The sequence below is a fragment of the Rhinolophus sinicus genome, chromosome 13, assembly GCF_057876585.1.
Source record: "Rhinolophus sinicus isolate RSI-liver-muscle chromosome 13, RSI-T2T, whole genome shotgun sequence".
Taxonomy (NCBI): Eukaryota; Metazoa; Chordata; class Mammalia; order Chiroptera; family Rhinolophidae; genus Rhinolophus; species Rhinolophus sinicus.
The window spans coordinates 18,269,162-18,296,955 of NC_142513.1; the positions used below are offsets into that span (position 1 = coordinate 18,269,162).

At 48.0% G+C, this 27,794-nt stretch overlaps 1 long non-coding RNA gene across 1 annotated transcript; it reads right to left on the reverse strand.

The window, feature by feature from the left end:
- Nucleotides 1-284: 284 nt before the first annotated feature.
- Nucleotides 285-27,793, reverse strand: LOC109457379 (uncharacterized). Its single transcript, XR_016018187.1, has 4 exons — nt 27,655-27,793; nt 26,526-26,609; nt 3,788-3,854; nt 285-3,582 (listed from the first exon to the last, which is right to left on the reverse strand). It is a non-coding gene; the product is annotated as an uncharacterized LOC109457379 (long non-coding RNA).
- Nucleotide 27,794: the final 1 nt, after the last annotated feature.

Below are 27,794 nucleotides of genomic sequence, written 5' to 3' on the forward strand. Positions count from 1 at the left end.
ACTGTTTACCGAAGTAGTTGCATCAATTTGCACTCCACCAGCAGTGTCTGAGAAATCTTGGGGTTCTATTCACATGCTCTGCTATCCTCACACAATAGACTGCTATCCAGCAGCCAAAATGAATGAACAGCAACAAACAACAATACATATGAATCTCAGCAATATCATAGTAAGTGAAAGAAGGATACACAGGGCAGACCACTCTTTAAAAAACTCTATAAACAACTTACGTATGTAAATATGCAGCTACATATTTATTTATATATACATATTTTATTAACACCTTCTCAAAGAAATAAAATGTTCCAGCTACAATTGAAAACCCCTGCATGTATCACTCCCCAGTTCAATTCCTTTCTCTTTTTCCCCCAGCCCAAAGGAGGTGCTCTCAGGGAGTAGGCTGTGTTGTCTTCCTCCCCATCCACGTTTTTATATTTTAACTGCTCATGAAGGTATCCACACTGTTGATGAATTTTTTATATTGACATAAATGGCATCAAATCATACACAGCCTTCTGCAATTTGCTACCCCCACCCCACTCACCAGTATAGCTTTGAGATTTATCCATATCAATACATGTAGCTGAAGATCATTACCAATAACTGGTATCATCAATTTACTAATTCGCCACACTTTTCTAAAAAATCCATCTTTCTATAGATGGCAATTAAGTAATATAGAGTTTTTGTGATTTTGAGATTCAAAGTTCCCCAAATTGTATCATTCTAATATCTCAGTGTAACCCCATGCTCCTTTTGAAACAGAAATGCATTTTCTTATTTCCGTACCCTTGATTCTACCGCGTTGTCCAGTTGGTGTCTCCTGGTCTTCAGTTTGCAAAGGTGCAGCCCCGAGGTGGGGAGGCAGGAGGTGGGACATAGGCAGCAGAGGCGGGAGAGAGGCTGATGGTCTAGGGAGTGAGCAGGCTTTCAGTCACCCCTGAGACCCCCACACAGTCCCCTCAGGTGGGCTTGAGGAGAAGAGTCAGAGGGAAACCAAGAACCCTTAAAGCCACAGGCCCTTGAGGAAGGAGTCCCACCCCCATCTCCAGGGCCGAGGGTGATGACAGAACACGCAGCTAGGTCCGGACGACCTGAGAGCAGCAGTGACTGGTGCCCCATCAAGCTGAACCCCAGAGAAGAAAAGTCTGGGTACACAGGCTTGAGATGGCCTCGCAGAAGCCCCCATGCCGGGCGTGGTACAGGAGCATTAGGGAGAGTCACCAGACCCAGAGTTTGTCTCCCAGCCAGCAGCACACCCTGGTGACCAGCAACAGAGCATGTCTGAGGGTCAGTTATGCTCCCTTGTGGCCTCCATCAGTCTCCAGAATGTCTTCCAACCTTTGAAAGAGGGAAGCGCAGTCTGCCTGGGTTTCTCCCACTGTGGCAGAATAGGGACTCCAAACGGAGATGACATTGTGTTATAAAAAAGCAAGGAAAGCTACATTCCTCATACACTTGGGCATGGATGGAGAATTCTGCCCACTGCACTCAGAGGCAAGGAATCTAGGATAATAAGCTTCCCAGGTGCCCAAACCTTAAGGTTCGAGGGCAATTTGAAAGTAAGAAAACTCTAGCGTTGTGGCTCCCAAGGCCTCTGCCAGGATTGTATCCATCTTCCTGACTCCCCGGGCCCCTTCAGGACAGGTAAAGGATAAAGATGTTTGCAGGGAGACCCCGTTCTTCTTACCCCAAGATTCTTCTAGGCCTTGACAAGGCAGGGCTCAGAGACCCCAGTCAGTTGCAGCTGCAGTGCCTTCCCTTGCAGAGACCCTGGTCCACTCCCTGTACCCGAGGAGAAACTGAGGCCCAGAGAGGCCTGATTTTCCCCGTCACACAATCAGCAGCACAGGCCCACGCCACCACACACACACCCTCGTCCCTCCTCAGCCCAGGCTGCCTCCCACCCTCTGCAGAGGACAGTAGCCCGGGGTGGGAGTCCGAGGTCCCTGGGAATGTGTTCCCCACTGCCTGGCAGTCATGGGTCTCTCACTGCCAAAGGTTGCCATCCATTTTCTGTCCACCTCATTTATCTGAAAACCATGAAGAAAAATCACTCCCGTCTCTCTGCCTCCGCTGCCACTGTGATATATAGCCTCCATCAGAGCCCCCTTCCCCAGCTGGCACCCTCCTTCTCCCCCAAACTCCCCAAGGCTGGGGTCAGAGGGATGGAGCAATACTGAGCCAGTAAATGGGGTGCACTTTCAGAAACCAGTCAGGACACGATGTCCCTCCTTGTCTTCCTGGAGGGAAGGCAGTGTACACATTACTGATCATTGCTGTATGACCTTGGGCAATTCATGTCACCTCTCTGTATCCCCGCCCCCTTCCCCAAAAGCCACACAAGGTCTATTTACAGCTCTTACTTCATTTGCTCTTTCCATCATCTCTGCAGGGTACCTGATGAGAAGAATCCTAGTTTCTATTTATCCTTCATGCCAAGCTCCATGCTGGGCACTGGGGACCCATAGCCACTGCCCTTAACAAGCCTCAGCACCTCGTGACAGCCAGACATGTAAAAAACAAAAGTGCCACCCAGTGTCAGAAACTTCCTGCATACATGGGTGCCTGAGATGAGGAAGGGGGTCCCTCGCTGAGAAGTTGGAGGGGGGCGGCAATGGAGAGTGGCGTGTGTGTGTGTGTGTGTGTGTGTGTGTGTGTGTGTGTAGCTCTGAGGAGGTAGTCTCCGAGCTGGGCTCTGAAGCTCTGAGGTTAGGACCATGGGCTCTAGGGTCAGACAGCTTGCACTAGCATCCTGCTGTGTGACTCTAGCCAACTTGCTTGGCCTCTCTGAGCCTCTGCTGACTTCTGGAGATCTGGAATGGGAATCCTTTGTGGGGGGCTGTGAATGCCAAGTGAATAAGGCATACAAAGTGCGAAGTGTACGACTTGGCACAGAAGGTTAGATGATATTTTCACAATTTGTGAAGGGTGCTAGGAGTTTGCCTACAGGACAAGGTGGGGGCAAATGGTCTGGGCAGAAGGAACAGCTTATGCACAGGTGTGGACACTGGGAAACCTGAGCTGCTGGGAGATGCTAGAGCTTAGCGTGTGTGGCAGAAAGTACTGAGAGAGGAGGGTGATGGGGACAGGACTTAAACAGCCAGGAACTTGAACTCGAGCCGAGGGTAACGGGAAGCCATGGAAGGGTCTCGAGCAGGAGCGTGGCCAGATCAGATTGAGTGGTACGAAGACTCCACTGATGGTAACTGGGGAAGAGCCGTTGGAGGGATCAAGCTAGAAGTCAAACCCTGGTCTCCCTTGTCCAACGCCCCTGCACATTTCCAGTAGCATGTCAAATCCTTTGTGAAAACCAGAGCTCAGTTTTCCTGAAGGCCCCAGGTCCTGGTGTGGTTCCCATCTCACATAAGAGTGGGCGAAGTGGAGGTGTCCAGCTTCCCCACTGGGCAGATTCTGGCTGGGGGGTGGGGAGTGGGGGCGGGGCAGAACAGCCCCCAGCTCACAGCCCTTCCACTGTGGACTCAGTTAAGCGTTCCTCCCTCCCAGGAGGTGCGGCTGTCAGGCGTGTCCAAACTGCGCTCCTGGCTGCCTCCATTTCGCATCCCCTGGGTAGCACAGACACTGTGAATGGACCGGAAATTGAATGCAAAATCAAAATGCAGCAAATAAATGGATGCAAAAGTCATTTGGAGCCAGTAGTAAGAACCATCTTCAGACTCTGAAGCTGGGAAAGTTCTGCCGAGGTTGAGCTGGCCTGGCACAGAAAGGATGTTAGAGTGGGCACCCCTCCCCCCACCTTCACTGGGCCCAGCTCTCTTCCACTCACCCACGTCACTGAAGACCTTCACGGCCACCCAGTTCAGCGCCTCAGCAAGCAGGCAGGGAAAGTGAAGCTTGGAAAGAGAGGACAGAGAATTAGGGCCCTAGAGTCAGACAGATCTGGGGTTTGATCCAGCTCCTCCAATATCAAGCACCTATGACGTTGGAGGGGTGGCCTGATCCTCAGTTTCTTCATCAGAAAAATGGGGAGAAGGCCCTCATGGTCTGGGACTGTGGTGCATATGGAAGGGTGCCCAGCAGTGAATGAGAGCTCCGTGGGGTTAGTGGTCATACCCGTCTTTTTCACTGCTCTATCCGGGCACCTACCCCCTGCCCAGCACACAGTAAGTGTTCAAAGCTTACCTGTGGATGCATAGATGGTGGCTGACTTTGCTAAGAGCTGAATTCTGCCTCGTTTGCTCATATAGCCCAAGAGTCTTGACCAGTGCCTGGCTCAGTACTGCACACATGAATGGATTTCGTATTAAACTTCAACTCCCCCTCCCCGCAATTCCCCTCACTGAAGAGCCCCAGCACCCCACATCCTCCAGCTGGGCTCCCTGCGGGCTGCGAACTGACTTTTCATTCCCGCAGGGCCCAGAGAGCAGAGAAAATGTTGCAGGAATATCTGACAGTCACAGACACCAGCAATGAACTTTATGGCTCACAGTGCATGTTCCCTGCGAATGTCTTTGTCAGCAACCCCCGACCCAACTTCACAGACAAAGAGAAATTCAGAGACACATGTGACTTGCCCAGAGTCACTGGCTGTTGAGCAGGGACAGCAGAGATTAGAATGTCAAATCCCTTTCTCTGTGTGTCACTTATTCCTGCAATAAAAGAACAATGAGCACCCGAGGGCTGGGTCAGGCTGGGAAATTTTGGGTCTCATTAAAGGCCCTGGTCTCTACTCAGGGAGCTGTGAGGGAACAGGGGCAGCAGGCTGAGAGCTAAGGCCCAACCTGAGCCACCAGAAGCTGTGGGGAGGGGCCTGAGGAGGAGGGATGAGGGACAGAATGAAAGACACGCAGAGGAGCCACTGGCTGGGGCCACTGGGCAGCCAGGATACAGCAGAGAAAGGAGAAGTGGCAGAAAGAAAGGGAATTACACCAGAAACATCTATTAAGTACTTACTGTATACCAGGCCCCAAGAAGATAGCAGTGAGCAAGACAAAAGCAGACAAGAAACTTACTCTTTGGTGGGGAGACATTAAACAATTACTCTACTTGTAATCATTTATTACAAATAGGGCTCTGAAGGGAAGGAACAGGTTCTAGGAGTGTGTGACACAGGGACAGAAGCTGGGCCTGGGGGGTCAGGGAGGGCTTCCTGGAGGAGGTTGTACTTGAGCTGAGATCCGGAAGATGAGGAGGGAGAAGGGAGGAGGGAGGGCGGGAGGGATGAAAAGAGAAGAGAGGAGAGACAGTGTGGCAAAGACAGAGCCAGAGGAAGAGAGTTTGAGAGATGATAGACAAAGAGAAGGAGCCAGAAATAAGGGAGACAGTTGGAGAGCAAGGCAGGGAGAAGTGAGCAAGGCAGCTGGACAAACTGACACAGCGAGGGCTGGGGAAAGAGAGGGACTAACAGAGACACGAAGAGCCAGGGAGGCAGGGAGGGTGAGGGAAAGAGAGAGACCACAAATGGCTCCCAGCTCCCACCCACTGCCTTCTGGACTTTCATCTCTGATACAAGGGGAACTTGAGCTCCCCTGAGGGAAGCCTGGGGCAGCTAGGCTGGAGCTGAATAATGCATTTCACGTTCCAGGACTGTTTCATCTTTCCCTTTGTAAACTGGGACTCCAGAGCTGAGTGTGGCTGCAGCCTTTGGGGACGGGGGTGGGGGGGTTGGGGGGGGAAAGGGCTGCCCATGCAGGAAGGCAGGGCTGGGACTGACTGGCCAGGCATCCAGGACAGAGCAGGGCCTGATAACCTCCTCCCTCCCCCGCCCCACCCTCCGTGAGGGCCTCAAACTGATTTTCAGCTGGAATTGAGTTCCTGCCAAAGAGCTGGCTGTCAATTAAGGTACCTGTTATGAAGTGGTGTTAACTGTTACTTAAGGTGTTCACTGTTCACTAGAGGGTTCATTGTCAACTAAGGCGTTTTGTTAAGTAGTACGTTTGCAGTTACTAGGGTGCTAACTTTCTATCTGCTGTTAACTAGCGTGTTCAACAAGCAAGGTTTCTGTTAAGTAGGGTTTGCAGTTAAACACGGTGTTAACATTTCATGAAGATGCTGGCTGTAGCCGAGGGTTTCACCACCCACTAAGGGGTTTGTTGACGGGGTGTTTGCTCTGGCCCCAGCTTTGGTGCCTCGGTGGGCATGTCCCTTCCTCCTCCTTCTCACTACCTTATTCCCAGAGGGCTTCCCACGCCGGGGCTCCCCAGTACAAATACAAGGACCTGGCTTGACCTTAGAACACCCCCTCTCCCCGCCACATCTTAAACTGACTCCCCCGATAGTCCGACCCAACTCCCTGGTCCCAATCTTATTTGACAACCAAGATGGAAAGTAGAACACCTCCTGGAAAGGCCTACATTTTTTAAAAAGGAACATTTGAAATATACACACAGCCAAATGACTATGGCGATAATGGAATGACAGGGAGGTGGAAAAATTGTTTCTTGGCTCTGAAATCCTGCAGAATGGACAGGCTGTGAGCTATTTTGGTGGATTTCCTATCATTTCAGGCTTTGACGGCATATGCATGGATCTGCTAGGGTACCCGGGAAACCACTTATCAGTCCTGTCCCTTACGGCTGAAGTATCCTGCGGGGTGACACCTGGAGAAGGGCAGCCTCAGTGCTGCTGTGCCAGGATTCCTGAAAGGACCCTGATCCAGGCGGCCAGAAGAGGCCTGGGGTCTGACCGCCGAGCAGTCACCGCCTTGCTGGGCCCTCTCTGGGCCTTGGGTATAAAGTGGGGTTTAACGAATAGATGGTGGTGAGTCCAGCCAGCTTCATCTTTTGGGACTGTCTATTTGGGCCCATTTCACAGATATAGAAAATGAGGCCCAGGGAGGTGGCTCGGTTCGAGGTGTCTACCCAGCCTCCTCGAGGCCCACCCACCTCCACTCAGCATCCTTGTTTCTCCCAGCAGGGTCCCTTCTTAGACCCTGAGAGACTCTCCCACCCCCAGGGCAATGGTGATGACAGAAAGGACCGGGCGGGGGCTGGAGGGGATGCCAAGGCAGCCCCATCAGGCCACTTCCTGGGGCCTCCAGCTCCTGTCACCCAGACTGCCCGGTTGGGGCCAGACACACACTCGTACACATTTGCAAACACACTCCAGGTCTCTTGGTGTAAAGACCAAACCCCAACAGACCCTGCCCGAAGCCCCACCTCAGCTCACCTGACCTCCACGCTCCAGCCATGCCAGCCTCCTCATAGAGCCTCCGGAGGCCCTCACTACCCCAGCGCCCGGGCCTGGGCACGTGCTGCTCCCTTGCTTGAATACACCCCTCCTCAACCTCCTCTTGGCCTCTTTGCCTATTGACTGGCTCCTTCTCAGCTCACATGCCACTGCTCTGGGAGCCGTCCCTGTGCCCAGTCCAGCTCAGATCTCCCTGTTTTATGCTCTCCTTGGAAGCACTGGGCAGAGTTGCAACAACTAGTTGTGTGAGTGTGTGATGTTTTCCTTTTTCATCTCCACTAAGGTAGGAGCTCCCAGAGATCATATCAATCTTGGTCTCCTTTACATCCCCAATGCTTGGCACAGGGCACGGCTCAGGGGGGCACCGCATATGCATTCATGCAATGAACAAATGAGTGGATAAAGGTGTGAAGGAACGATGTCAAGAATTCACACATACACACTCAAACAGAGAAAGAGAAATATGCAAACACGCGCGCGCGCACACACACACGGCTTGGAATCAGGAAACCTGACATCCAATCCTGCTTGTTCACCTTTGACTAGGCGACACAGAGAAGTAACTTGGCCACTCTGAGCCTCAGTTTCCCCATTTGTAAGATTAAATAAAGAAATAGCCCCTGGAGTGAAGTGGGGAATGAAATGCACTAGTGAAAGGAAAGTGCCCCCACAGCTGCTCCCAGCACAGGCTGCCCATTCCATGCACGTACACTCAGCCCCAGCACAGATTCTCGTCCCCAGGCCAGAGGCAGAGCTTGCACCTGGCACCCCAGCTGGTGCCTCTTGGCCTGGCAGAGAGAACAGCTGTGGCTGTCAGTCCTCACAGTGGGCCATTCTGGACCAAACACTTGATGGCCCCTTTCTGATTTAATTCTCTCAACAGCACCATAAGGGAATAGATACTTCTACTCACCCCATTTTACAGAGAAAAAGACTGAGGCTCAGAGAACTGATCTAGGATGTTTGGGGGGAAGGGAAGATGGTCCTGTGAGAGCCCCTCATCTGTCCTCTCTGTCCAAAGAGATCTCTTAAAGTCTTCTCTCGCTTTCATTTTTTTCCTACAGCTGCTGCCCTGCTACTAACAGCCTCCACCACCTCTGGCCACTTCTTGTCCCCCACCAGCCATCATCTTCCTTTTCTCCCAGAAGAGGACAAAAGAACTGGGTACAGGCCTCAGCTTGGCCTGGGCTCTGCCCAGCTCTGCCATTCAGTAGCTGTGTGGTGCTGGGCAAGCTATGCCTCCTTTTCCCCACCTGCATAGTGGGGGTCATAATAATACCACGTGGAGTTGCAAGGAATAAATGAGCTACTCCAAGTGGAGTGCATACTACTGAGGCCCACCCCACACCCCTTTAGCTTGTTCTGTGTGTCCATGCCCCACCTCTTTGGGTTGTCGCTAATAAGCAAACCTTATTTAGAGGCCTGACCTCAGACTACAGCACGCTCGAAGTACCTGGGAGCTTCTGTAACCTTGGCCAACCAACAGCCAATGACTGACAGGTGTAACAATAGGGAAGCCCAGCTTTATTTCTACGTAGGACAAACTCGGAGGCACTCTTGATGCTCCAGAGCTCCCTGGGGGATCAGGCTGCTCCCTTACTAATGTCCTTCCCTGGGAATCTTTATTTCTGGGTCTGCTTCTGAGGACTACCACCTAACCAACAAGTCAAGCTGTTTAACATAGGCCAGGCTCAGAAAAAGGCTCAATCCATTTTAGCTACTATCATTTTATTGCTTGGCAACTGGAAACAAATACCTGTGCCTCTCTAGGTCTTAATTTCCTCATCTGTAAAATGGGCACAATGAGACTTGCTCTGCGTATATCTTCACTGAATAACTGAGTGAAGAAATAAACAACTGCCCCACCTTAGCTGAGGGGGTGGCCCTGGGTGAAAGGACAGTGTTTGCCCTTCCTCAGGAGTGCCATCTCCCAGCTGCCCTCCCAGTCCCAGCAGCTAGGAATCCTCATCTCTGCCCACTCCATGCTTCACTGGCCCAGAGAAGGAAAAGCAGCCATCAGTCTCCGGATGTGATGCTGAGATCAGCGCCGTGATCTTCCTACTTGAACAACTGCCCTCACAGCCACAACCCTCCAACCTTCCCGGGTTCTGTTACAGAGGGTATGCTGGAGCCAGCTTTTGCTATGTCGTAGAGGAGATTGTTAAATTTTCGGGAATCTGGAGAACTGGTTGTTAAAGAGTTGGCAACTTCAAATCCACCATAGTGGGAATAATTTACACCATGGAAATTGGCAAATGCTACACATCAACCTTTTTTTTTTTTTAACCAGGCTCTTACCTGAGCCCTGATACTGTCTGCACTTAGAAAATATTTTATTTGGCATTTCTACCCAATATATTGTGTATAAATATATAGCTATATAGAGATATATAGGTTTCATTATCCCCTTCAGGGCTTCAGAGAATGTATGCTTTTAATATGTGTGATTAAGTTAAAAAAAAAGCTAAATTACTTTGTTTCTTGCATGTGGTCTTTTCACAGTTTTATTTTCAATGGGTAAATATTCATCTTAGGGAAAAAAAGAGATTTCACATCCACCTCTTTGTGCCTCTGTCCCCAACATTCCCCGTAGAAAGGCCCATCTCCACCTTCCTTTTAAAGATTTCTAGCCTCATAGGGTCCTAGAAATACTGACTCCCAGAAACTTCAAGATACAGACACTGTAGATCCTGGAATCCTGAAATCTTTCACTCCTGGATCTTAGGCTTGGAGTATCCCAATTAGGGGAGTCACATCTTATTCAGGGATTTGATTCTAGAGTTGGAGGTGAGCAAGTATTCTAGCCTGTTACAAACTTCCCCTTGTAAGAGAGCCCATGCTGGAAGCTACCCAGCATTCAGTGAGTCCAGGGATGGAACAATGCTCCGCCTTTTCAATTGAGCAGAAGATAAATTTTGTAAATTAGTAATTGTGTAACCGTATGTAAATGTGCATGTTATTTAAATTTGTAAATTAATAATTATGTAATTAGCAAACTATGTATCTTTAAAGCCTGAAATTTCACTTAAGGTGACAAGATACCCACACGTACCATGAGAGTACCTGAAAGGGAAAGACACATACCTGCCATTTTATATTCTCATGGCACATACAGAAACCACAAATGCTCGCGCTCTCTGTCTCTCGGTCTCTCTCTGTCTGTCTGTCTGTCTCTCCTCCCCTCCCCACCCCAGTCAAAGCTAAAGCTTTATATAGTAAATTAAAATCATAGAAATTTGGGTTTGGAAGGGACCTCACAGCCAGGCCCTGTCAAATGCTGAAATCTCCCTTACAGCACCCCCCCAAAAGTTCATTTAGTCTCTGTTTGAATTCCTTCAATGGCAGGCAACTCCCCACCTTGCAAGGCAGCCGATGTCACTTCTGATCACCTTTAATTATTTTGTTGGAACAAGATGTACCTTCCTGTATCTCTGATCATTAATAAACATCTCACAGCTCCTCCCTGCTGGAGCTGGGGCACATGGGAAATCAGGCCCTGCCTGGTGGGGGAGCCAGTGTTGAGACAGAAATAATACTCTGGACATGCAGAGAAGGACCAGTCACTCTAATGAGCCTGATTACCCCTTCGACCCCAGACCAATTTTGAATGTCATTTCTGAGTATTCGTGGAACCCAAAGCCCCATGATCCAGTCCAAATCTCTTACAGTGTAGATGAGAAAATCGCAGCCCAGAAACGGTACTGACTTCCCAAGGTCAAGGTCACACAACACCTGAGAGGCAAAATCAGGATCCAAACCTACATTTTCTGCCTCAAATCCAGCAGACACCCCTCCACTCCATTCCCTTTTTCCAGCCAAGCCGAGACCAGCCCCGAGTCTGAGATGGGAAGCACAGCTCCCCCTCCACCCTCCCACCCCCGCTCCCACACCCATCACTGGGGTTGGGCTGTTAGATCTGCATGGCAACCCCCAGCCTTTCAGAGCCTCAAGAGACCTGGTGCTTACCCAGGCCACTGAAGGGGCGGACAGCTGGGCTGGGTGATGGGTGGTTTTAATATTTAAACACAGTTTGCCGCTGCACAGCCAAAGGCAAAAGCAGCTGCCTCCTTTTTCTTCTCCTTCCTCTCTTTCCTTCTTTCCCTTTTTTTAAATCTTTAATGTCTCCCGCCAGCCACCAGTGGGGGAGGCGTTGTTTGAGTGTCATATATCAAAGGGTTGCCACAGCTGGAGGGATATTCAGAGCATTTCGAGCCAATCCATTGTGTATAAATATATAGATATATATATATATAGGTTTCATTATCCCCTTCAGGGCTGCCAGAGAATATATTCTTTTAATATGTATAATATATTTGAGCTGCTACATGACTCACAGCAGGGGAGGGAGGGAGGGTGGCCCACAATTGACATTTCAGAGGCATTTCCAGGGACAGAAAAACAGCTAACTTTTTGAAAGAGGAGGGCTCTGTTCAGCTGAGGTTGGTCTCTGGGGTCCTGTCACCAGGAGGGCACGTGGTCAAAGGCATAATCCCCACCCCCGGCTTGGGCCCAGCACTGATATTTATTTGGTCCTTGGAGATGGTTCATCTGATTCTTTTGGGTATCCATAGCTTTGCACTGTGGTATTTGGCATAACAAAGGATTTGGGGGCAATGTTTCCTGGATCTGTGGCAGCCTAGGATGGTCAAGGCTGTATGTTAGCTGTGTGACCTTGGGCAAGCTGCTTAAACTCTTTGAACCTTAATACCTTCATCTGTAAAAGGATAGCAGGCCTGCTTTGCAGAGTAAAAGCAGATCATGTATGTGAATATGGAAAGAGAGTATCAAATGGGAGCTCATGATGGGGGATGTGACTCAGTTATGGGGGTGGGGGGGGAGGTGAGGGAAGCCGTCCCTGGAGAAGTGACAGTTGTGCTGAGACCTAAAAGATAACCCCAGATGAAGAGGGTCAGGGAGAGAGAATGTTCCATGTACCTCTCAAGCCTGTCAAGGCAAGGGACATTTGCGGCATTTGAGACCCACTAGTGGGATGGGTCCAGAGTGAACTGGGTGGGATGCCGTCAGCTGGCAGACTTAGCTTGGAGCGAGCCCAGGGCCCAAGGAGCCCTCAGGGCCTCAGCCTTCCCAGCGTTCACCTCTGCAAGTGCAAGGACTTCAGCCTGTATCCTGTTTTTCTTGCCAGTTGTTCTTGGTGCTTCCCCCAATCACTCTCAGGAAGCAAAATAATGTCTTCTTTGGTAGCTGAGCTTATGTAGAAACAAGGTCAGAATTAAAAGGTGGCTTGTTGGGGCAGCCAGGTGTCCATCAACAGGGACGTGAATAAACAACTCCAGGTACAGCTACACGATGGAACACAGCTCAGCACTAAAATGGAATGAATGACCGACACCCACTAGAATGTGTATGAATCTCAGAAACACAATGCTGAGGAAAAGAAACCAAACACCAAAGAGTACGTGTCAAACTATCCCACGTATGTGAAATTCCAGACAAGGAAAAGCTAAGTGACAGTGACAGAAAGCAGACCAGTGAGTGCCTGAGACACGGAGGGAGCTTTCTAACTGAACCTTTTGGTGGCCCGATGACATAGCAGACACTGATGAGCCTAGGCCATCAGCACCCACGTGCCCTGATGGTTTCCCGTGTCCGCTTGGCTGGGTGCAGAAGACAAGCCAGGAGAGTTAAAACGCAGGGGTGACCCTCCATCATTGAGGACCAGAATTTAGAGGACAAATACCCCATCTTCCACCAGGGCAAGAATGAAGGTGTAGAAGGGAGGTTCTAAGGGCTCAAAACTTGAGACACTCACTCTCAGGGTTGTACAAGTACAGTCAGCACCTGAGAGTGAGAACCTTCTTCAATGCGTTTATAACAGCTTTATCGAAATATAATTCACATATCATAAAGTTTGCCCTCTTAAAGCATACAATTCAGTGTGGTTAGAGCGCAGTGCTCATAACACCAAGGTCCCCAGTTCGAGTCCCACATGGGCCAGTGAGCTGCACCCTCCACAACTAGATTGAAAACAACTTGAATTGAAGCTGATGGGTCCTGGAAAAACACACTGTTCCCCAATATTCTCCAATACATTTAAAAAAATAAAAAACAAAAGGTGGCTTGTTTTTCCCTGGAATTTCTCAGCATCTCTGACTCTCATTTGTCTCACTTGGGGCTCCCTCCTGACTCTCCTACCTCTGGCTCTTCCTTCACCTGGGTCTGGCCACCGGGAAGAGGAGGACAGAGGTCACCAGGGACCTAGTGGGGACAGAAACCCTGAGCTCTGGGGCAAGAGCTCTTACCTATGGACCCAGGCCAGCTGAATCAGCACCAGCTGGGACCTTCTGAGTCCGTAGATTTGAGGCCAGGGAACCATATTTCTCAACGCTCCAGGGTGATGCTGAGGCTGGGCCAAGTTTGGAGCCTTAATCCTTGAGCCCAGAAGCATTACCATCCCCAAAGGCAGGGGAATATGGAGGGAGGGCTGGATTCTGTTCTGGGATTCCTGTTCCCTCCACTAGTTCTTAAATTCTATGACCCTCTGAACCTGCTTTCCTCATACCCTTCCCCTTTTGGCAAAGGACACTTCCAACCACCTAATTTTTTAAAGCATCATCCGTGACTCCTCGATGTCTCCTACCTCTCATCTAACAACAAAACCCATCACCCCTACTTTAAAATATATCCAGAATCCTCCACTTTCACAGCGATCACCCTGGTCTGAGCCACCAGTATCTGTTCTCAGACTTAATGCAACAGCTTCCTCTCTGGTCTTCTGGTTTCCATCATGCCTGCCCCAGCCCATTCTCCACCCAACATCCAAAAGGATCTTTTAAAAATATGAAGCTGATCATTTTCCTTGCCCTATTTCACCCTTTCCACTTGCCTCACCTCTGCATGGCTGGCTCCATCTCATCTTTCAGGTCCTGGTTTAAATGTTGCCTCATTAGGAGGCCCTCGCCTGAAGCTCCAGCTAAGAGTAGTCTCCCCTCCTCGATTATTCTTTACCTGGCTCTTCCTTGGTCTCCTTCACAGCACGGATTACACTTTGCAATTATTTGTTTGTTTATTGTTTACTTGTTGGAGAGTCTGTCTCCTCCCTCTGGCTGGTGAGGTCCCTGGAGGCAGGGCCTTATTTTTCTGCTGACTGCTCTATACCGAGGACTCAGCACAAAGCCTGGCCCACAGTGGGTACTCAGTATAAATTTCTGGAAGAATGGGAGGTCAATATTTGATTGGTCCAACTCATCATTTTGATTCAGACTGCTTAGATAATGAAAACATACTCTTGGGTCAAGTGATCGTCTCATGATTCAAATGTGCAGTGTCGGGGAACAAGCCATAGTCTCTTCTAGAAATGGTTGTGTCTGGATGCAAGGATAGAGTCCTTAGGACACTGGCCCAGCCACCTCTTAAGCCTCCAGCCTGAGCTAGGATGAAGTAGAAAGGGAGGGAAAGAACTGGAGGTTCCCTACATACCCATTTTATGGATGACTAAACACTCCTTCTGCCCCTCACTCACACTGGGCAACCTCAGGAGGGTTTCACCCCTGGACTCACAGACTTCCCAGCAGTTAATGAAGGTCTCTGAGGGGGTTTAGGTCACTGAGTCCATCTTTCTGCCTCGGAGCAAGTTCTGAGCAGCCCAATAAAACAGTACTCCCACCCTATTTCCTAGAGACACACCCCCACCCGCCAAGTCTGGAGAGAGTGTGGTGCGGTGGGAACTGGGATTTAGGAGATCTGAGTAGCCTACCTCCCCCTTTCTGGTTTCCCTTTCTGAACAATGAAAGGATCTTGAGGCTATGAGTTTCAGAACCGGCTGAGCCTGGGCTCGCCAGGGTCCCAGTCCGCCCTCCGCCCACAGTCGCCCAACGTTGATGCGGCGCTGCTTTTCCGCGGAGCGCTGGCGCCCCCGGCTGGATTGAGGAGGGAGGGCAGCCCTGGCTCTCACTGCCTCTGGTTGTCTGCAGGCGGAGGGCGGTGCGGCCTCCCAGGCAGGGTCTGCAGCGCCACGGGCCTTGAGCCATAGATGGTTCGAGAGTCACAGATACATAGATACACAAAACCCGCAGGCCTCAGACACTCCAGGCTCACTCTAAAACATGGACACTCGGGCCCTTCCCATGGTCCCAGAAGCCCAGAAGAGCAAGGAAGGTGTGGCTGGTGGCAGAAGGTTGGACAGAGCTTGGACACGTGGCTCGGGATATCTACCTGCATGTGTGTGTGTGTCCCGGAGGCCCCTCATGGAGTGAGGGTAAGGGGGACGGGACAGGCCTGCATAGACACCCCATGAGGGAAAGGCACCCAACGATGGGAAAAGTGCTACGTGCAAGGGGCACGGCGAGATCTAAGGGAGAGGAGAAGAGATAGACTCCACTGTCACATGTCAGCGTTCCAGGAAACCAGAGAAAATCGCGTGTGGTGTTCAAGACCTCTAGCGTGGCTGTGTCGTTATTTCCGCTCTCCTGTGGGTGTTATTCCCCTGCAGGTTTCAGAAAGTATGGAGGTCCCTCCCCCAGGAACCAAAGCAAGAACCTGTGGCTGGGAAGGAGGACCCGGAAGTCAGCAGCTCCCTGGCTTGGAACCCTTCCTTTTGGAAATCAGGCTTGCTGGCTTTTTATTCACTCAGCGTGGACTTGCTGAACACCTGCCATAAACCATGTGTTTGCTGGGCCCTATGCACGTGCAGTGGGGAAAACAGACCGTTTTACAAAAAACAGCAAGCAAATAAGAAATATGATGCCAGTTGGTAATCTAGCAATTCCACTGCTAGTTATACCCAAGAGAAATGAAAACATATGTCCACACAAAGACTTCACTTCATAGCAGCTTTAGTCCTGATAGTTGGAAGCAGCCCAGGTGTCCATCAACAGGGACGTGAATAAACAACTCAAGGTACAGCTACACGATGGAACACAGCTCAGCACTAAAATGGAATGAATGACCGACACCCACAAAAATGTGTATGAATCTCAGAAACACAATGCTGAGGAAAAGAAACCAAACACCAAAGAGTACGTGTCAAACTATCCCACGTATGTGAAATTCTAGACAAGGAAAAGCTAAGTGACAGTGACAGAAAGCAGACCAGTGAGTGCCTGAGACACGGAGGGAGCTTTCTAATTGAACCTTTTGGTGGCCCGATGACATAGCAGACACTGACGAGCCTAGGCCACCAGCACCTGCGTGCCCTGATGGTTTCCCGTGTCTGCTTGGCTGGGTGCAGAAGACAAGCCAGGAGAGTTAAAACGCAGGGGTGACCCTCCATCATTGAGGACCAGAATTTAGAGGATAAACACCCCATCTTCCACCAGGGCGAGAACGAAGGTGTAGAAGGGAGGTTCTAAGGGCTCAAAACTTGAGACACTCACTCTCAGGGTTGTACAAGTACAGTCGGCACCTGAGAGTGACAACCTTCTTCAATGCTTTTATAACAGCTTTATCGAAATATAATTCTCATATCATAAAGTTTACCCTGTTAAAGCATACAATTCAGTGGTTTTTAGTATATTCACAAAATTGTACAACCATTACCACTAATTCCAGAACATTTTCATCACCGCCAAAGAAACTCTGTACCTGTTAGTCAGCCACGATCTCACCTTCCACCTCACCCCCAGCCCCAGGCAACCACTAATCTACTTTCTGTCTCTATGCGTTTGCCTATTCTGGACATTCCATAGAAATAAAATACATTTTGTGGTCTTCTGTGTCTGGCTTCTTTCAATTAGCATAATGTTATCAAGGTTCAGCCACGTCGTAGCATGTGCCAGCACCTCATTCCTTTTTATAGCTGAATAATATTCCATTGTATGGATAAACAACATTTAGTTTACCCATTCATCTGTTCATGGACACTTGGGTTGTTTCCACATTTTGCCTATTGTGAAAAATGCTGCTATAAACATTCCTGTACAGTTTTGTGAAGATGCATGAGGTCTGACAATTAAGTTTGAGAACTTGTTGCAATGATGTTTTTTTATATCAGAGGGATTAACCTTTTTTGATATCAGAGGGATTATTCATTATGAATTTGTACCAACTGGACAGTTAACCAAGTTTACTATTTGGAAATGCTGAAAAGGCTGCTTGAAAAAGTTAGATGACCTGAACTTTTCGCCAGCAATTCATGGCGCTTGCATCACGACAATGCACCAGCTCACACAGCACTGTCTGTGAGGGAGTTTTGAGCCACTAAACAAATAATTGTATTGGAACACCCTCCCTACTCACCTGATCTGGCCACCAATGACTTCTTTCTTTACCCGAAAATAAAGGAAATATTGAAAGGAAGACATTTTGATGACATTCAGGACATCGAGGGTAATACGACGACAGCTCTGATGGCCATTCCAGAAAAAGAGTTCCAACATTGCTTTAAAGGGTGGACTAGGCACTAGTGTCGGTGCACAGCTTCCCAAGGGGAGGACTTGGAAGGTGACCATAGTGATATTTGGCAATGGGGTATTGTAGCACTTTTTCTAGGATGAGTTCACAAACTTAATTGTCAGACCTTCATAGTTGACAGACTACCAGGGCACAGGGGTTTGTGTGGAACCCCAGAGGTTGTCTGCTTCCTGAGTGTCTACTGTGCGCCACGCCCTACACTGTGCCAATTGCTATATCTGCATAAACAGCATTACAACCATGCCAGGAGGGAAGTACTATGATCATTTCCACGTAGTGGAGGAACCTGAGGCTCCACGAGATAGAGTGACTCGCCCAAGTTCACACGGTTCATGAGTAGTAGAGGTGGGGCTGGAATGCTCTGGGGGACCCTGAGACGTCCGTGAAGCTGCTGAGCTCTGCTGGATCAGCGCAGTGGGGGCTGATTCCAGGTCAGGCCTTGGCTGAGGGCTGGGCCACGCTGGCCTCCTGGGCCTCCCCTCAGGATCCAGGGCCCTGCTACTCAGCAGTCCCCATGGAGGGGCCTTGGGCAGGGCAGCCCCTGCTATGTGTGAGTGGGAGGACACTAATCGTCCAAATAAGAGGCCAGCGCAGCCCTGCTCGTTTACCCTTATTCCCCAGACCTCCCTCCTTGCACCCCCTGGAATGCCCTCCCACCCACTTCTGAGAACCCTGGAAAAGAGGCAAAGGGTATGGGGCAGGTGGAGTGTTATTAACGATTTCCCTGCCTGAAAAATAATCAGCTTCTCCCTGTTTACAACCCCGATAATCCTTGAGGTCTCCTCCAGCCTCCTCCCACAGTCTCTAGCCTCGTTAATAAGAGGTAGACAGATGGAAGGAGGACGTCACGGTGAGCGTGGCACTAGACTGGGGCTCACAGAAGATGGGGGAGGTGACATTCGGACAGGGATCTTTCTGTTGGGTGTGAGGTGCCCCTCAGACTTAGTGAGCCCTCGTATCTATTTGTGCTTAGGACTAGACAGTGGCTCCTGGGTTGCCACGAACTGCTGAGCAAGTTGTATGCTGCACAGAGCACTCAGCCAAGGAGACTGAAAGCCAGCCCTTGCTCCCCGCACTGCGGAACTGTATCCACCCAGAGGAACAGGTGACTTTTTCTGATTCACTCAAAGATGTTATATGGGCTGCAGGTCAGTCTGTTAATGAAGCAAAAAGTCTTAACACGTTACATACAGAGCTTAAGTGCTTTCTTTTAACTTAAAACATATAAATACACATTTACTCTCCAATCTTTTGACACAGGTCCGAGGCCTTTTCTTGGAGGAATCCACCGATCAGAATTCCAGTGCATTACCTACGTCTATGATTCCCAATGTTGATGACTTGGAAATGGAATGCGAACTTAAGAGTCTTGTGAAATTGCCTTCATGCAGAATTAGTGTTGCTAAAGGGGTACGACCTCCTAGTCTACCGTCTTACTGCTGTCCTTCCTCTACTAGCTTTTACAGCTAGCATTTACCAAGCATTTACTATGTGCCAGCTTGGTATGAAATATGTTTCATGCATTGTCTGTCACACTAAGAGGTCAGAATTAGTCTCACTTTCTGATTACACAATTTCTATGTTTATTCAACTCTAAAACACATTTTTCCCCACATTGCTAAAATTAGGGGTTTTATAAAATATAGATCAAATGAAGAAGCCATGATTTTTAAATATGTTGGGGTTTTTCTTTTTTACATTTTAACTTTCATTCTGAAATAATTTCAAACTTACAGAAAAAGTCACAAGAATAATGCAAAGAACTCCCACAAGCCCTTACCCCATAATCACTCAGAATCACGTATTGTTAACATATTGCCTTATTTTCTTTAAAATTCTGTCTCTCTCCCATATATGTGAATCATTTGAAAATAAGTTACTAACATCATGCCTCTTTTCCCCTAAATATTTCCTAAGAACAAGGATATTTTCTTACATAATCATAGCATAACTATTAAAATCGGAAAATTTAACATTAAACAATATACAATTATTGAGTTCATAGTCCACATTCAAATTTTGCCAATAATGTCCTTTGTAGCACATTTTTTCCAGTGCAGAATTCAATTCAGAATTACATGTACCATTTAGTTATTAATCTCTGTAGTCTCCCAAAGTTCCTTTGTTTTTCTTTCTTCACATTGACATTTTTGGATAGTCAGGTCAGTTATTTTGTAGAATGTCCCTCATTTTGGTTGTCTCCTTGTTTTCTCACGATTAGATTTAGGTTATGCATTTGGGGCAGGAAGACTACATAAGGGACAGCCTTCCTGGTGCATCCCATTGGGAAGCACACGTGTAAGTTTGTCGTGTCATCGGACTGTTAACCTTGATCACTGGGCTAAGGTGGGGTCTGTCTGGTTTCTCCATTATAGTTACCATTTTTTCCTTTGCAGTTAATATGCTATTTGGAAGGAGACACCTTGAGACTGTAAATATTCTGTTCCTTATCAAACTTTCACCTAAAACTTTCACATCCATTGATGAGTCTTACTCACATTCATGCATATTTCTATTAAGGTTGCAATAGTGATTTTCTAACTCCATCACCCCTTCTGTATTTATGAGTTGGCATTCTGCTATAAGGAAGGGTTCCCCCTTCTCTCTCATTTTTTCTCTTTTAACAGTACGGACTCAGGGATTCTTACTTCATTCAGTGGGAACTAGTGCATTACTGTCATTATTTATGCTGATGTTTTATTGTCACAAAGAGGCAGGATTTGAATCCAGGTCTTTCTGGCCACCCTTCTATGTTCCATGCTGCTTACTAGCCATGTTACCTTGAGCCAATCGCTTAACCTCTCTAAAATTCAGCTTTAATATTGGGAGAATATAAGAGGCATGTGTGATGAATGACAAAGATCCCAAAGGAAAGTCTGTAGCGTTCCCCCTCAGCTGAGTCCTAGGATTAACCCCCCATCATGCTGGGTGTCATGCGGGGGACTCAGCTCCCGCTCCCCACCTAAGAACGCAGGACATGGTGAGGCCAAAAAGGAACACCCACAGAGCCATAGATAGGGGAGTCATACCCTATAGTCTCGCTGGAGGCTGGGTTGGAGACACAGGAAGCAGGAGCCACACGATCCGCAACCTGCTGTCCACTTCTCTCTCTGCCAACCAACCTCACTTGCTAGCTGCAATCCGCTCTTGCTAGATCAGCCACCATCTTCTTGCTAGCCCCCATTTTTCTGCTAGCGTAGCCACAGCAATTATATTAGTGGCCAATGGCTCACTGGTTACAGCTGATGGCCAACTAGCCACAGCTGATGGCCATCCAATCACAGTTGATGGCCATTTGCTACCTGAGCCAGCACCTTTCCATGTGAGGGCGAGAGCCCGGAAACTGCACTCCTGGCTCTGTTCCCACACCCCCATCCCCTGCCAGGACCTCAGTATAATTCCACTCAACCAAGTTCAAGTTGCACCAACCTTTTGCCTGGTCCTCTGCTAGGGGCTTGGCACACACAGATGGACCAGACCCGGCCCCTTTCAGACTGAGGTTGATCCATCCAAATGTGTCCCAGAGTGAAACAATACAGAGCAGAGCCACAGCTGAGCCGCAATGGGCCTGTAGCATGAATGAGAAATAAACATTTGTGGTCATCAGCCACTGTGGTTTTGGACAGGTTTTATAACCTCATCTATCATCCCCTGTCTAAGGTTCTGGAAGTACAACAGGGACTAAGACTGACTTAGTCCCTGCCCTCAAGGGGCTCACAGTCTACTCGGGAAGACAGACACTAACCAAATGAATAATTATTGAGTCGTAATTATGATAAAAGCTGCAAAGGAAAAGCACTTGGTACCAGGACAGCCTCTATCAAGGGTACTAGATTTCACCTGGAAAACCAGGGAGAGCTTCTGAGGAAGCAACAGTGAAACTAAGACCTTAAGAATGACTTTGAGTCAGCCAGGTGAAAAAGGGCAGGCCAGGTATTCTGGCAGTGGGAATAGTATGTGTAAAGGCCCTGGGGCAGGAAAGGACCCTCCTAGGTTCCTGTATTTTCCAAGCTTGCTTCTTCAATTGCCTCTCAATTCTCTGATTCCCCAAGATCCTGCTGATACATTTCATTTTTTACTTAAATTAGCTGAAATTTCACCAACGGAATATACACTTTGTATTTTAGGCAAGAATTTTTGGCTACAGTCTACCCCCTTTTCTCAGGAGCATATCAACCTGAGTCTCTCAAATAAATTCCCACCCCAATGAACTCATTAGGCAGAAAGAAATTCCTGAGCTAATGTATTCCTGGGCTCATCTGGTTTCTCCAAGGAAAAGTCAAGAGTATTCTTTTGCACAACTAAGGAATGAAAAGCAATCTGATTTCCTTTTTTTCTTTTGTCGATTCTTCAGAAGGAGTCATTTGCACTATTCTAAACCCTTCCAGGTCAGCAGAGCCCAGCGGTTTCTCTCAGCAACTCTCCTCGCACCCATTACCTCCTCCCATCCCTGTGTCAGGGGTAATTTCCCAGCATAATCTGAGCCAAACAGAACCCCAAAAGTAGAATCACTACCCTCGGGGGTAGATCTGAACTCAAGATAATCTCCCCAAGTCTGCTCTTCCCTCCGTCTTACCATTTCGGTAAATCCATCCATTTTTCAAGCCAAAATCCCAAGAATCATTCTTGATTCCTTTCCTTACCCCCTCTCACTTAAGTAATCAGCAAGTCCTGACAGCCCGGCCTCCAAAATAATGTCAGAAACTATCCCCCCGCCCCATATTACCACTACCTCCACCCACCAATCCACCACCACCCACTGTCTCCCCACTTCCTGTCTTGCTCTTCAATCCATTTCCTTCAGTTGAATGATCTTTTAAAAAGTCAAATCTTCTGCTTAAAGACTTTCAGCAGCTCTCCATTGTGTTCGGATAAAATCCAAACTCCTCGCTTGGCCTGTAAAGCCCTGTGTGTGATATGACCACAACCCAGGTCACTTCCCTCTTACTCGCAGAGATCCAGCCAGACTGACCCACTTGTGGTTTCTGGAACAGCCCTGATCTCTCACCTCTGGGCTGTATCAAATTCTATTCTCTTTGCCCATAACACCGTCACCCATAGTCATGATCCAGAAAACTCCTTCTTCGTCCTCAGGGATCAGGTTAAATGTTACCTCCTTCAGGAAGCCTTCCTTGACCACTCCCAGACTAACTTAGGTCTTCCTCTTTATGATTCTTCTCAGTCATACAGTGACATGCTTGTAATCTCGTGTTTCGTTTCTGGCTCCTCTGTCATCGGACTGTGCGCTCAGTGAAGTTTGGGACTCTTTTCTGCTCACCACTGTATTTCCTACAGCCTAGCATGATGTGTGGCTTACACTAGGTACTCATTAAGTATTTGCTATAGGGATGATTGAATGAGCGACAGCTGAGAGTCTAGAATCCAGCTTCATACCTCGTCATTGGCAGACGCCCATAATCTTCTCTATGACTCAGCCCCTTGCGAAAGAATAGCTCTCTAGGTCCTAAATTCTCCAAGGGATATTGGGAAGGGGGGGACATTTTATAGCTTATCCAAGCATGGCGTCTAAGCCTCATTTATTCTCCCTAAAATAGCTATTGATTATAATTATGTTCTGTACAAGGCAAGAATATGATTTTTCATATTTTCCCAGTATTCATCCAGAGGGGTTAAAAATGCAGACTCCAGGGTATGTGGACTGGATTCAAATCTGTTACCTGTAGCTGTGTAACTTTAGGCAACTGACTTCATCTTCCTGAATCTTCCTTTCCTCTGCTGAGAAATAAGGATAGTAACAATCTATTCCTTACAGAATTATATTGAAAGTTGACTAAGAGCGTTCATTGAACGCTCAGTGTCTGGCATATAGGAAGACCTTAATGTACCATTATGGTCCGTATCATTAATTGGTTGATGACACTTTTGTAAGAATGTTGGGCATTTCCCCCATATCACCACTAGGTGTCAACACAGACTTGGCTAAAAGAGCAGCACTAGCTGTCCCAAAGTAGGGAAGCCCTAAGAAGTCTGAACAAAAGGGCTTTAGAGTTGGAGACATTGAAGACAGAGTAGGCAGGGACCTTGCAAAGTCATGACAGATTTGAACCCACTTTTTCTGCCTCCTTAAGGATGGTAAAATTAAAGGCCATGGTTGGGAGGCCCTGGGCTAGCCTATTTTATCCATTTGCAGTAATAGGTAACTAACTATGTGTGCTAACCATGTGACAGGTGCTATTCTAAGCAACTTAAAATATGAACTCATTGAATTCCCAGAAACAGCCATATGGGGTAAATGATAATGTTTACCTCACTTTATGGGAAAAGTGAGGCACAGGGAGGTTAAGTAACTTGCTCAACAACACACAGCTAGTAAATGCAGAGTAGGGTCAAAACCCTGGCATTCTGGCTGCCGTCAACGCTATTCCAGAGCTTGTTTCTTTGGTCACCTTGGTAATAATGTTTCTTATTGCATTTTAAATCTCTTTATATTACATATCTTCCTTGGTGATTTAACAAATAATTGTTCCATTACTGGTTAAATTTTCTGAATCTAAGTCTTGGGAAGGAAATAATACTGATTTTCGTAAGAAGTGATTGTCAAACGGAGTGATGATACAGAAAAGTAGGTATTGTGGTTTCACAAAACATTGTTCTGTAAATAACATAAACTTTTTGGCTGATTCTTTCTCTTTTAGCTCCAAGTTTGCCATCCAGTTCCAACTGAATCCCATGGAGCTGGTATCAGCTAAATCGGAGGCTTGGAGGACAAATGAGAAGGGAAGAGGTTGGCCTGGTCATTCATTCATTCATTCATTCATCCAACAGCTACTGCCTCCTCCTCCCTGTCAGGCGCTGTACTGGGCTCTTAGACCTATAAAGAGTCCTGGCCTCAAAGAGTTCACAGTCTAGTGCGAGTTCACAGACATAGAAAGTACGCACAAATTGGCACCGCTTAATTGTCCATCTCCTCAGACTGATGGCATTTGTCTTATTCACTTCTCTATACCCCATGCCTAGCACAGGGCCTGCCACATTTTGTGAGCTTAATAAATGTTTGCTGAATGAATGCAAAGGCTTCATGGAGGAGGCGGCATTTGATCTGGGACTTTGATGACTGGAGAGGCTCTTGACAGGTGAAGACAGGGGAGAGGGGGACACCTCCTCAGAAGGGATGGACAAGACTTGCAGAGTGTGGAGCAGGAGAGAGCAGGAGTTACGTATTAAGTTCGGGTGTGTGGTGAAGAGGGCAGGTTGGAGAGGCCTTGGCAGGAAGTTGAGGTCTATGGAGCAAAATTTTAGGGCAGAAAGACCTTCCTGGTCCCCGCTCAAGTCAGAGCCCAACTCTGGTGCCATTTTTACCACCAGGAACTGAGCTTGGAAGGTGAAGCAGACTTGTGGGTACAGAAGACAACGACCTGGACAAGAACCAGCCCTATGAGTAAGAAGCCCTGCCTCGCCTTCTCCAGTTTTCTGGGGCTTCAAAGTGGAGAGGGCTGGCCACTAAGGCCTGGTCAATGTTCAGACCTGGCACTATGGTTCCAGGAAGGCGGAGTCCCTCCAAAACGGACTTTCTGATTCTTGCTCAGCAGCACACATCACAGGATATGGGCTGGCAGGACCCCTTCCTCTCTTTTATTTTTCTTAGGGTATATCGTACATAAAGTCCCCTAAAATTAAGGTAGAACTTGAATTTTTATCTGTGGTATCACCACCAGATTAAGACACAGACCTTTTCCAGCACCTCAGAAAAGTCCGTCTTGCTCCTTTCCCATCTCTACTCCCCATGACCCAAGTCATGACTATTCTGATTTCTATCACCATAGATTAGTTTTGCCTGCCCTTGACAATATGTACTGCTTTTGTGTATGGATTCTTTGAGTCTACATACTGTATATGAGATTAATCTGTGGTGTCACTTGTGTCAGTATTTTGTACTTTTATATGTAAAATATAGTATTCCATTGGATGAACATGCCATAATTTATTAATTCTCCTGTTGATGGACATTGGCCTATCTCCAGTTTGAACTATAAATAAATCTGCTATGAAAATTATTATGCAAGTCTTTTTGTAGACATAGGCACTCATTTCTCTTAGAATGAATCCAGGAGTGGAAATTCTAGGTTATAGCATAAGTGTATGTCTAGATTTAATAAAAACTGCTGGTTTTCTGAAGTGGTTGCACTAATTTCCTCACCAGCTTTGTGCAAGAATTTCAGTTGCTCCACAGCCTTGCCAACACATAGCCCCTTCTTTTTTCTCTAAACAAGTTTCCACCATAAGACTGGTGGAAACCAGTGTTGGTGTTGAATACTGGGTGGTCCTGGCATGGGTGCACTGATCCCTGAGCCTATAAGCAGCAAGATAGTGAGAGGCCACATCCGGTTTGTCTCAGCTACAGAACAAATGGAGAGTTTCTTGATGTGGCTATGACTGCAGGAATTGGCATGGCCATTTTATGACCCTCAGCATGAAACCAAAATGAGGACAGCAGAGCAGAGATGAAATCAACGTGAGGGAGGAAATGTTCTTGATTACTTTGCCAAAGTACTCAATTAGAGTGGCAGGCTACTTATTTTTGATGCCAATTCATTTAGAGGTGTGTGTGTGTGTGTGTGTGTGTGTGTTGTGTTGTGTTGTGTTGTGTTGTGATGTATTGTTTGGAACTTGCAACATAAAGGATACAGTCCATAGCCCTCCTTGAACCAAACCAAATGGTGCCATTTCTGTCCCCACAGGAGTCAGCCCTACTAAGCATGCTCTCCTTCTTGAAACCTTCCCTCTGGGATCCCATGCTCACCTGGTCCTTGTCCTACCTCAATGGTCACTGCTTCTCAGCCTCCTTTCTTGGCTCCTTCTACTCTGCCTACTATTTTATTTACCTTCCCTCCCTTGGGATCTCATCTAGCTCTATGATGTATCACCTGTGAGCTGGTGTTACCCACATAGGTATCTCCAGTCCAGACCTCTCTTCTGTGCTCCGGTCTCATATAAAACGGCATATTGAGCCTCTCCATCCAGATGCCGCCCAGGCATTTCAAACTTACCTTCTCAAAACCAAACTCTTGATCTTTCCCCTCAATCTGATCTTTCTTCAGCCTTCACCACCTTAGTCAAGGGCTCTTTCACGCCTTCATACAAAAGGCAAAAACCTAAGAGTTACTGTCGATGCCCCCGCATCCACACCCAATCTACACCCTTTACTTCTCTACCTCCCCAAGCTACCACCCTGTCCGAGTCATCATTACTTTGCACCTGGAAAGCTGCAACAGCTCCCAAGGGCCTTCCCAGCCATGCAGCCAGGGTGGACTTTCAGAAACCCGAATTTGGTCTCATTCCCCTGATGACAATGGCCTCTCATGACGCTCAAGATAAAATCGAAATTCATCAGGGAGCATCACCTGCATGACTCCTTGCTCACTCCTCACCCTCACCCTGCTCCTTCCCACCGCTACGTCTGGGACAAGTGGTTCTTTCTGCTTAGAACATTTCCCTTCTCTCTTGCCCTCTACAATTTCTACTTGTCCTTGGTCTCTCTGCCCAAATCCCAGTTTCCCAAGGAGGGTCCACCCTCAGCCCTCATCCTTCACCCCGCATTAGGATGCCATTAATTTTTCGTAACACTTTTCCTCCACAGTACTTCCCATGATGCATAATTATGTAGATTTGATTAAAATGATTAACAGATAGTGACTATTTGATGACGGTCTTTCCTCTCCCTGCCCCCAACTGTCTTCCACTAGACTGGGCAGCGCCTCGAGGTTAGAACAGTGACTATGTCACCTTCCATTCTACCCTCTTGCCTTTAGCACTGCACTTGCACACAGTAAGCGCTCCAGGAATGTGCTTAATCAGCTAATAAAAGACTACACAGACTCAGTCAACCCCCATAACAACCCTGTGAGCTAGGCATTTCGTCAGACATGGGGAAGCTGAGAGTCGGGGTAGGCAAGTGGCTTGCCCAAAGTGTAGGGCAGGGGGAGGAGTGAGGTCCTGACCCCAAGTCAGGTCCTGAGCCCTGAGCCCAGATTTTTCAGCTCCACTTTAACCTCTTGATGAAAGCGCCAGGGAGGGGCCGGACTTTGAGCCACGAGAAGGTTTTCCCGGAGTACACGGGTCATCCACGGGGACCACAGGGAACACAACAAGCTCACTTACAGAGGCTAAGATACGCACCCTCAGCGCTCAATGAGTCAAGATCACAATCTGCTGCATATGCATGAGGGGGCCTTGGGCCCGTGATTCGGGACTGTCCAGGGTGCGCCTGATTAGAAATTCTTAGGGCTTGAAGGCTTCAGCGCCCCCAGAGTTCCGCA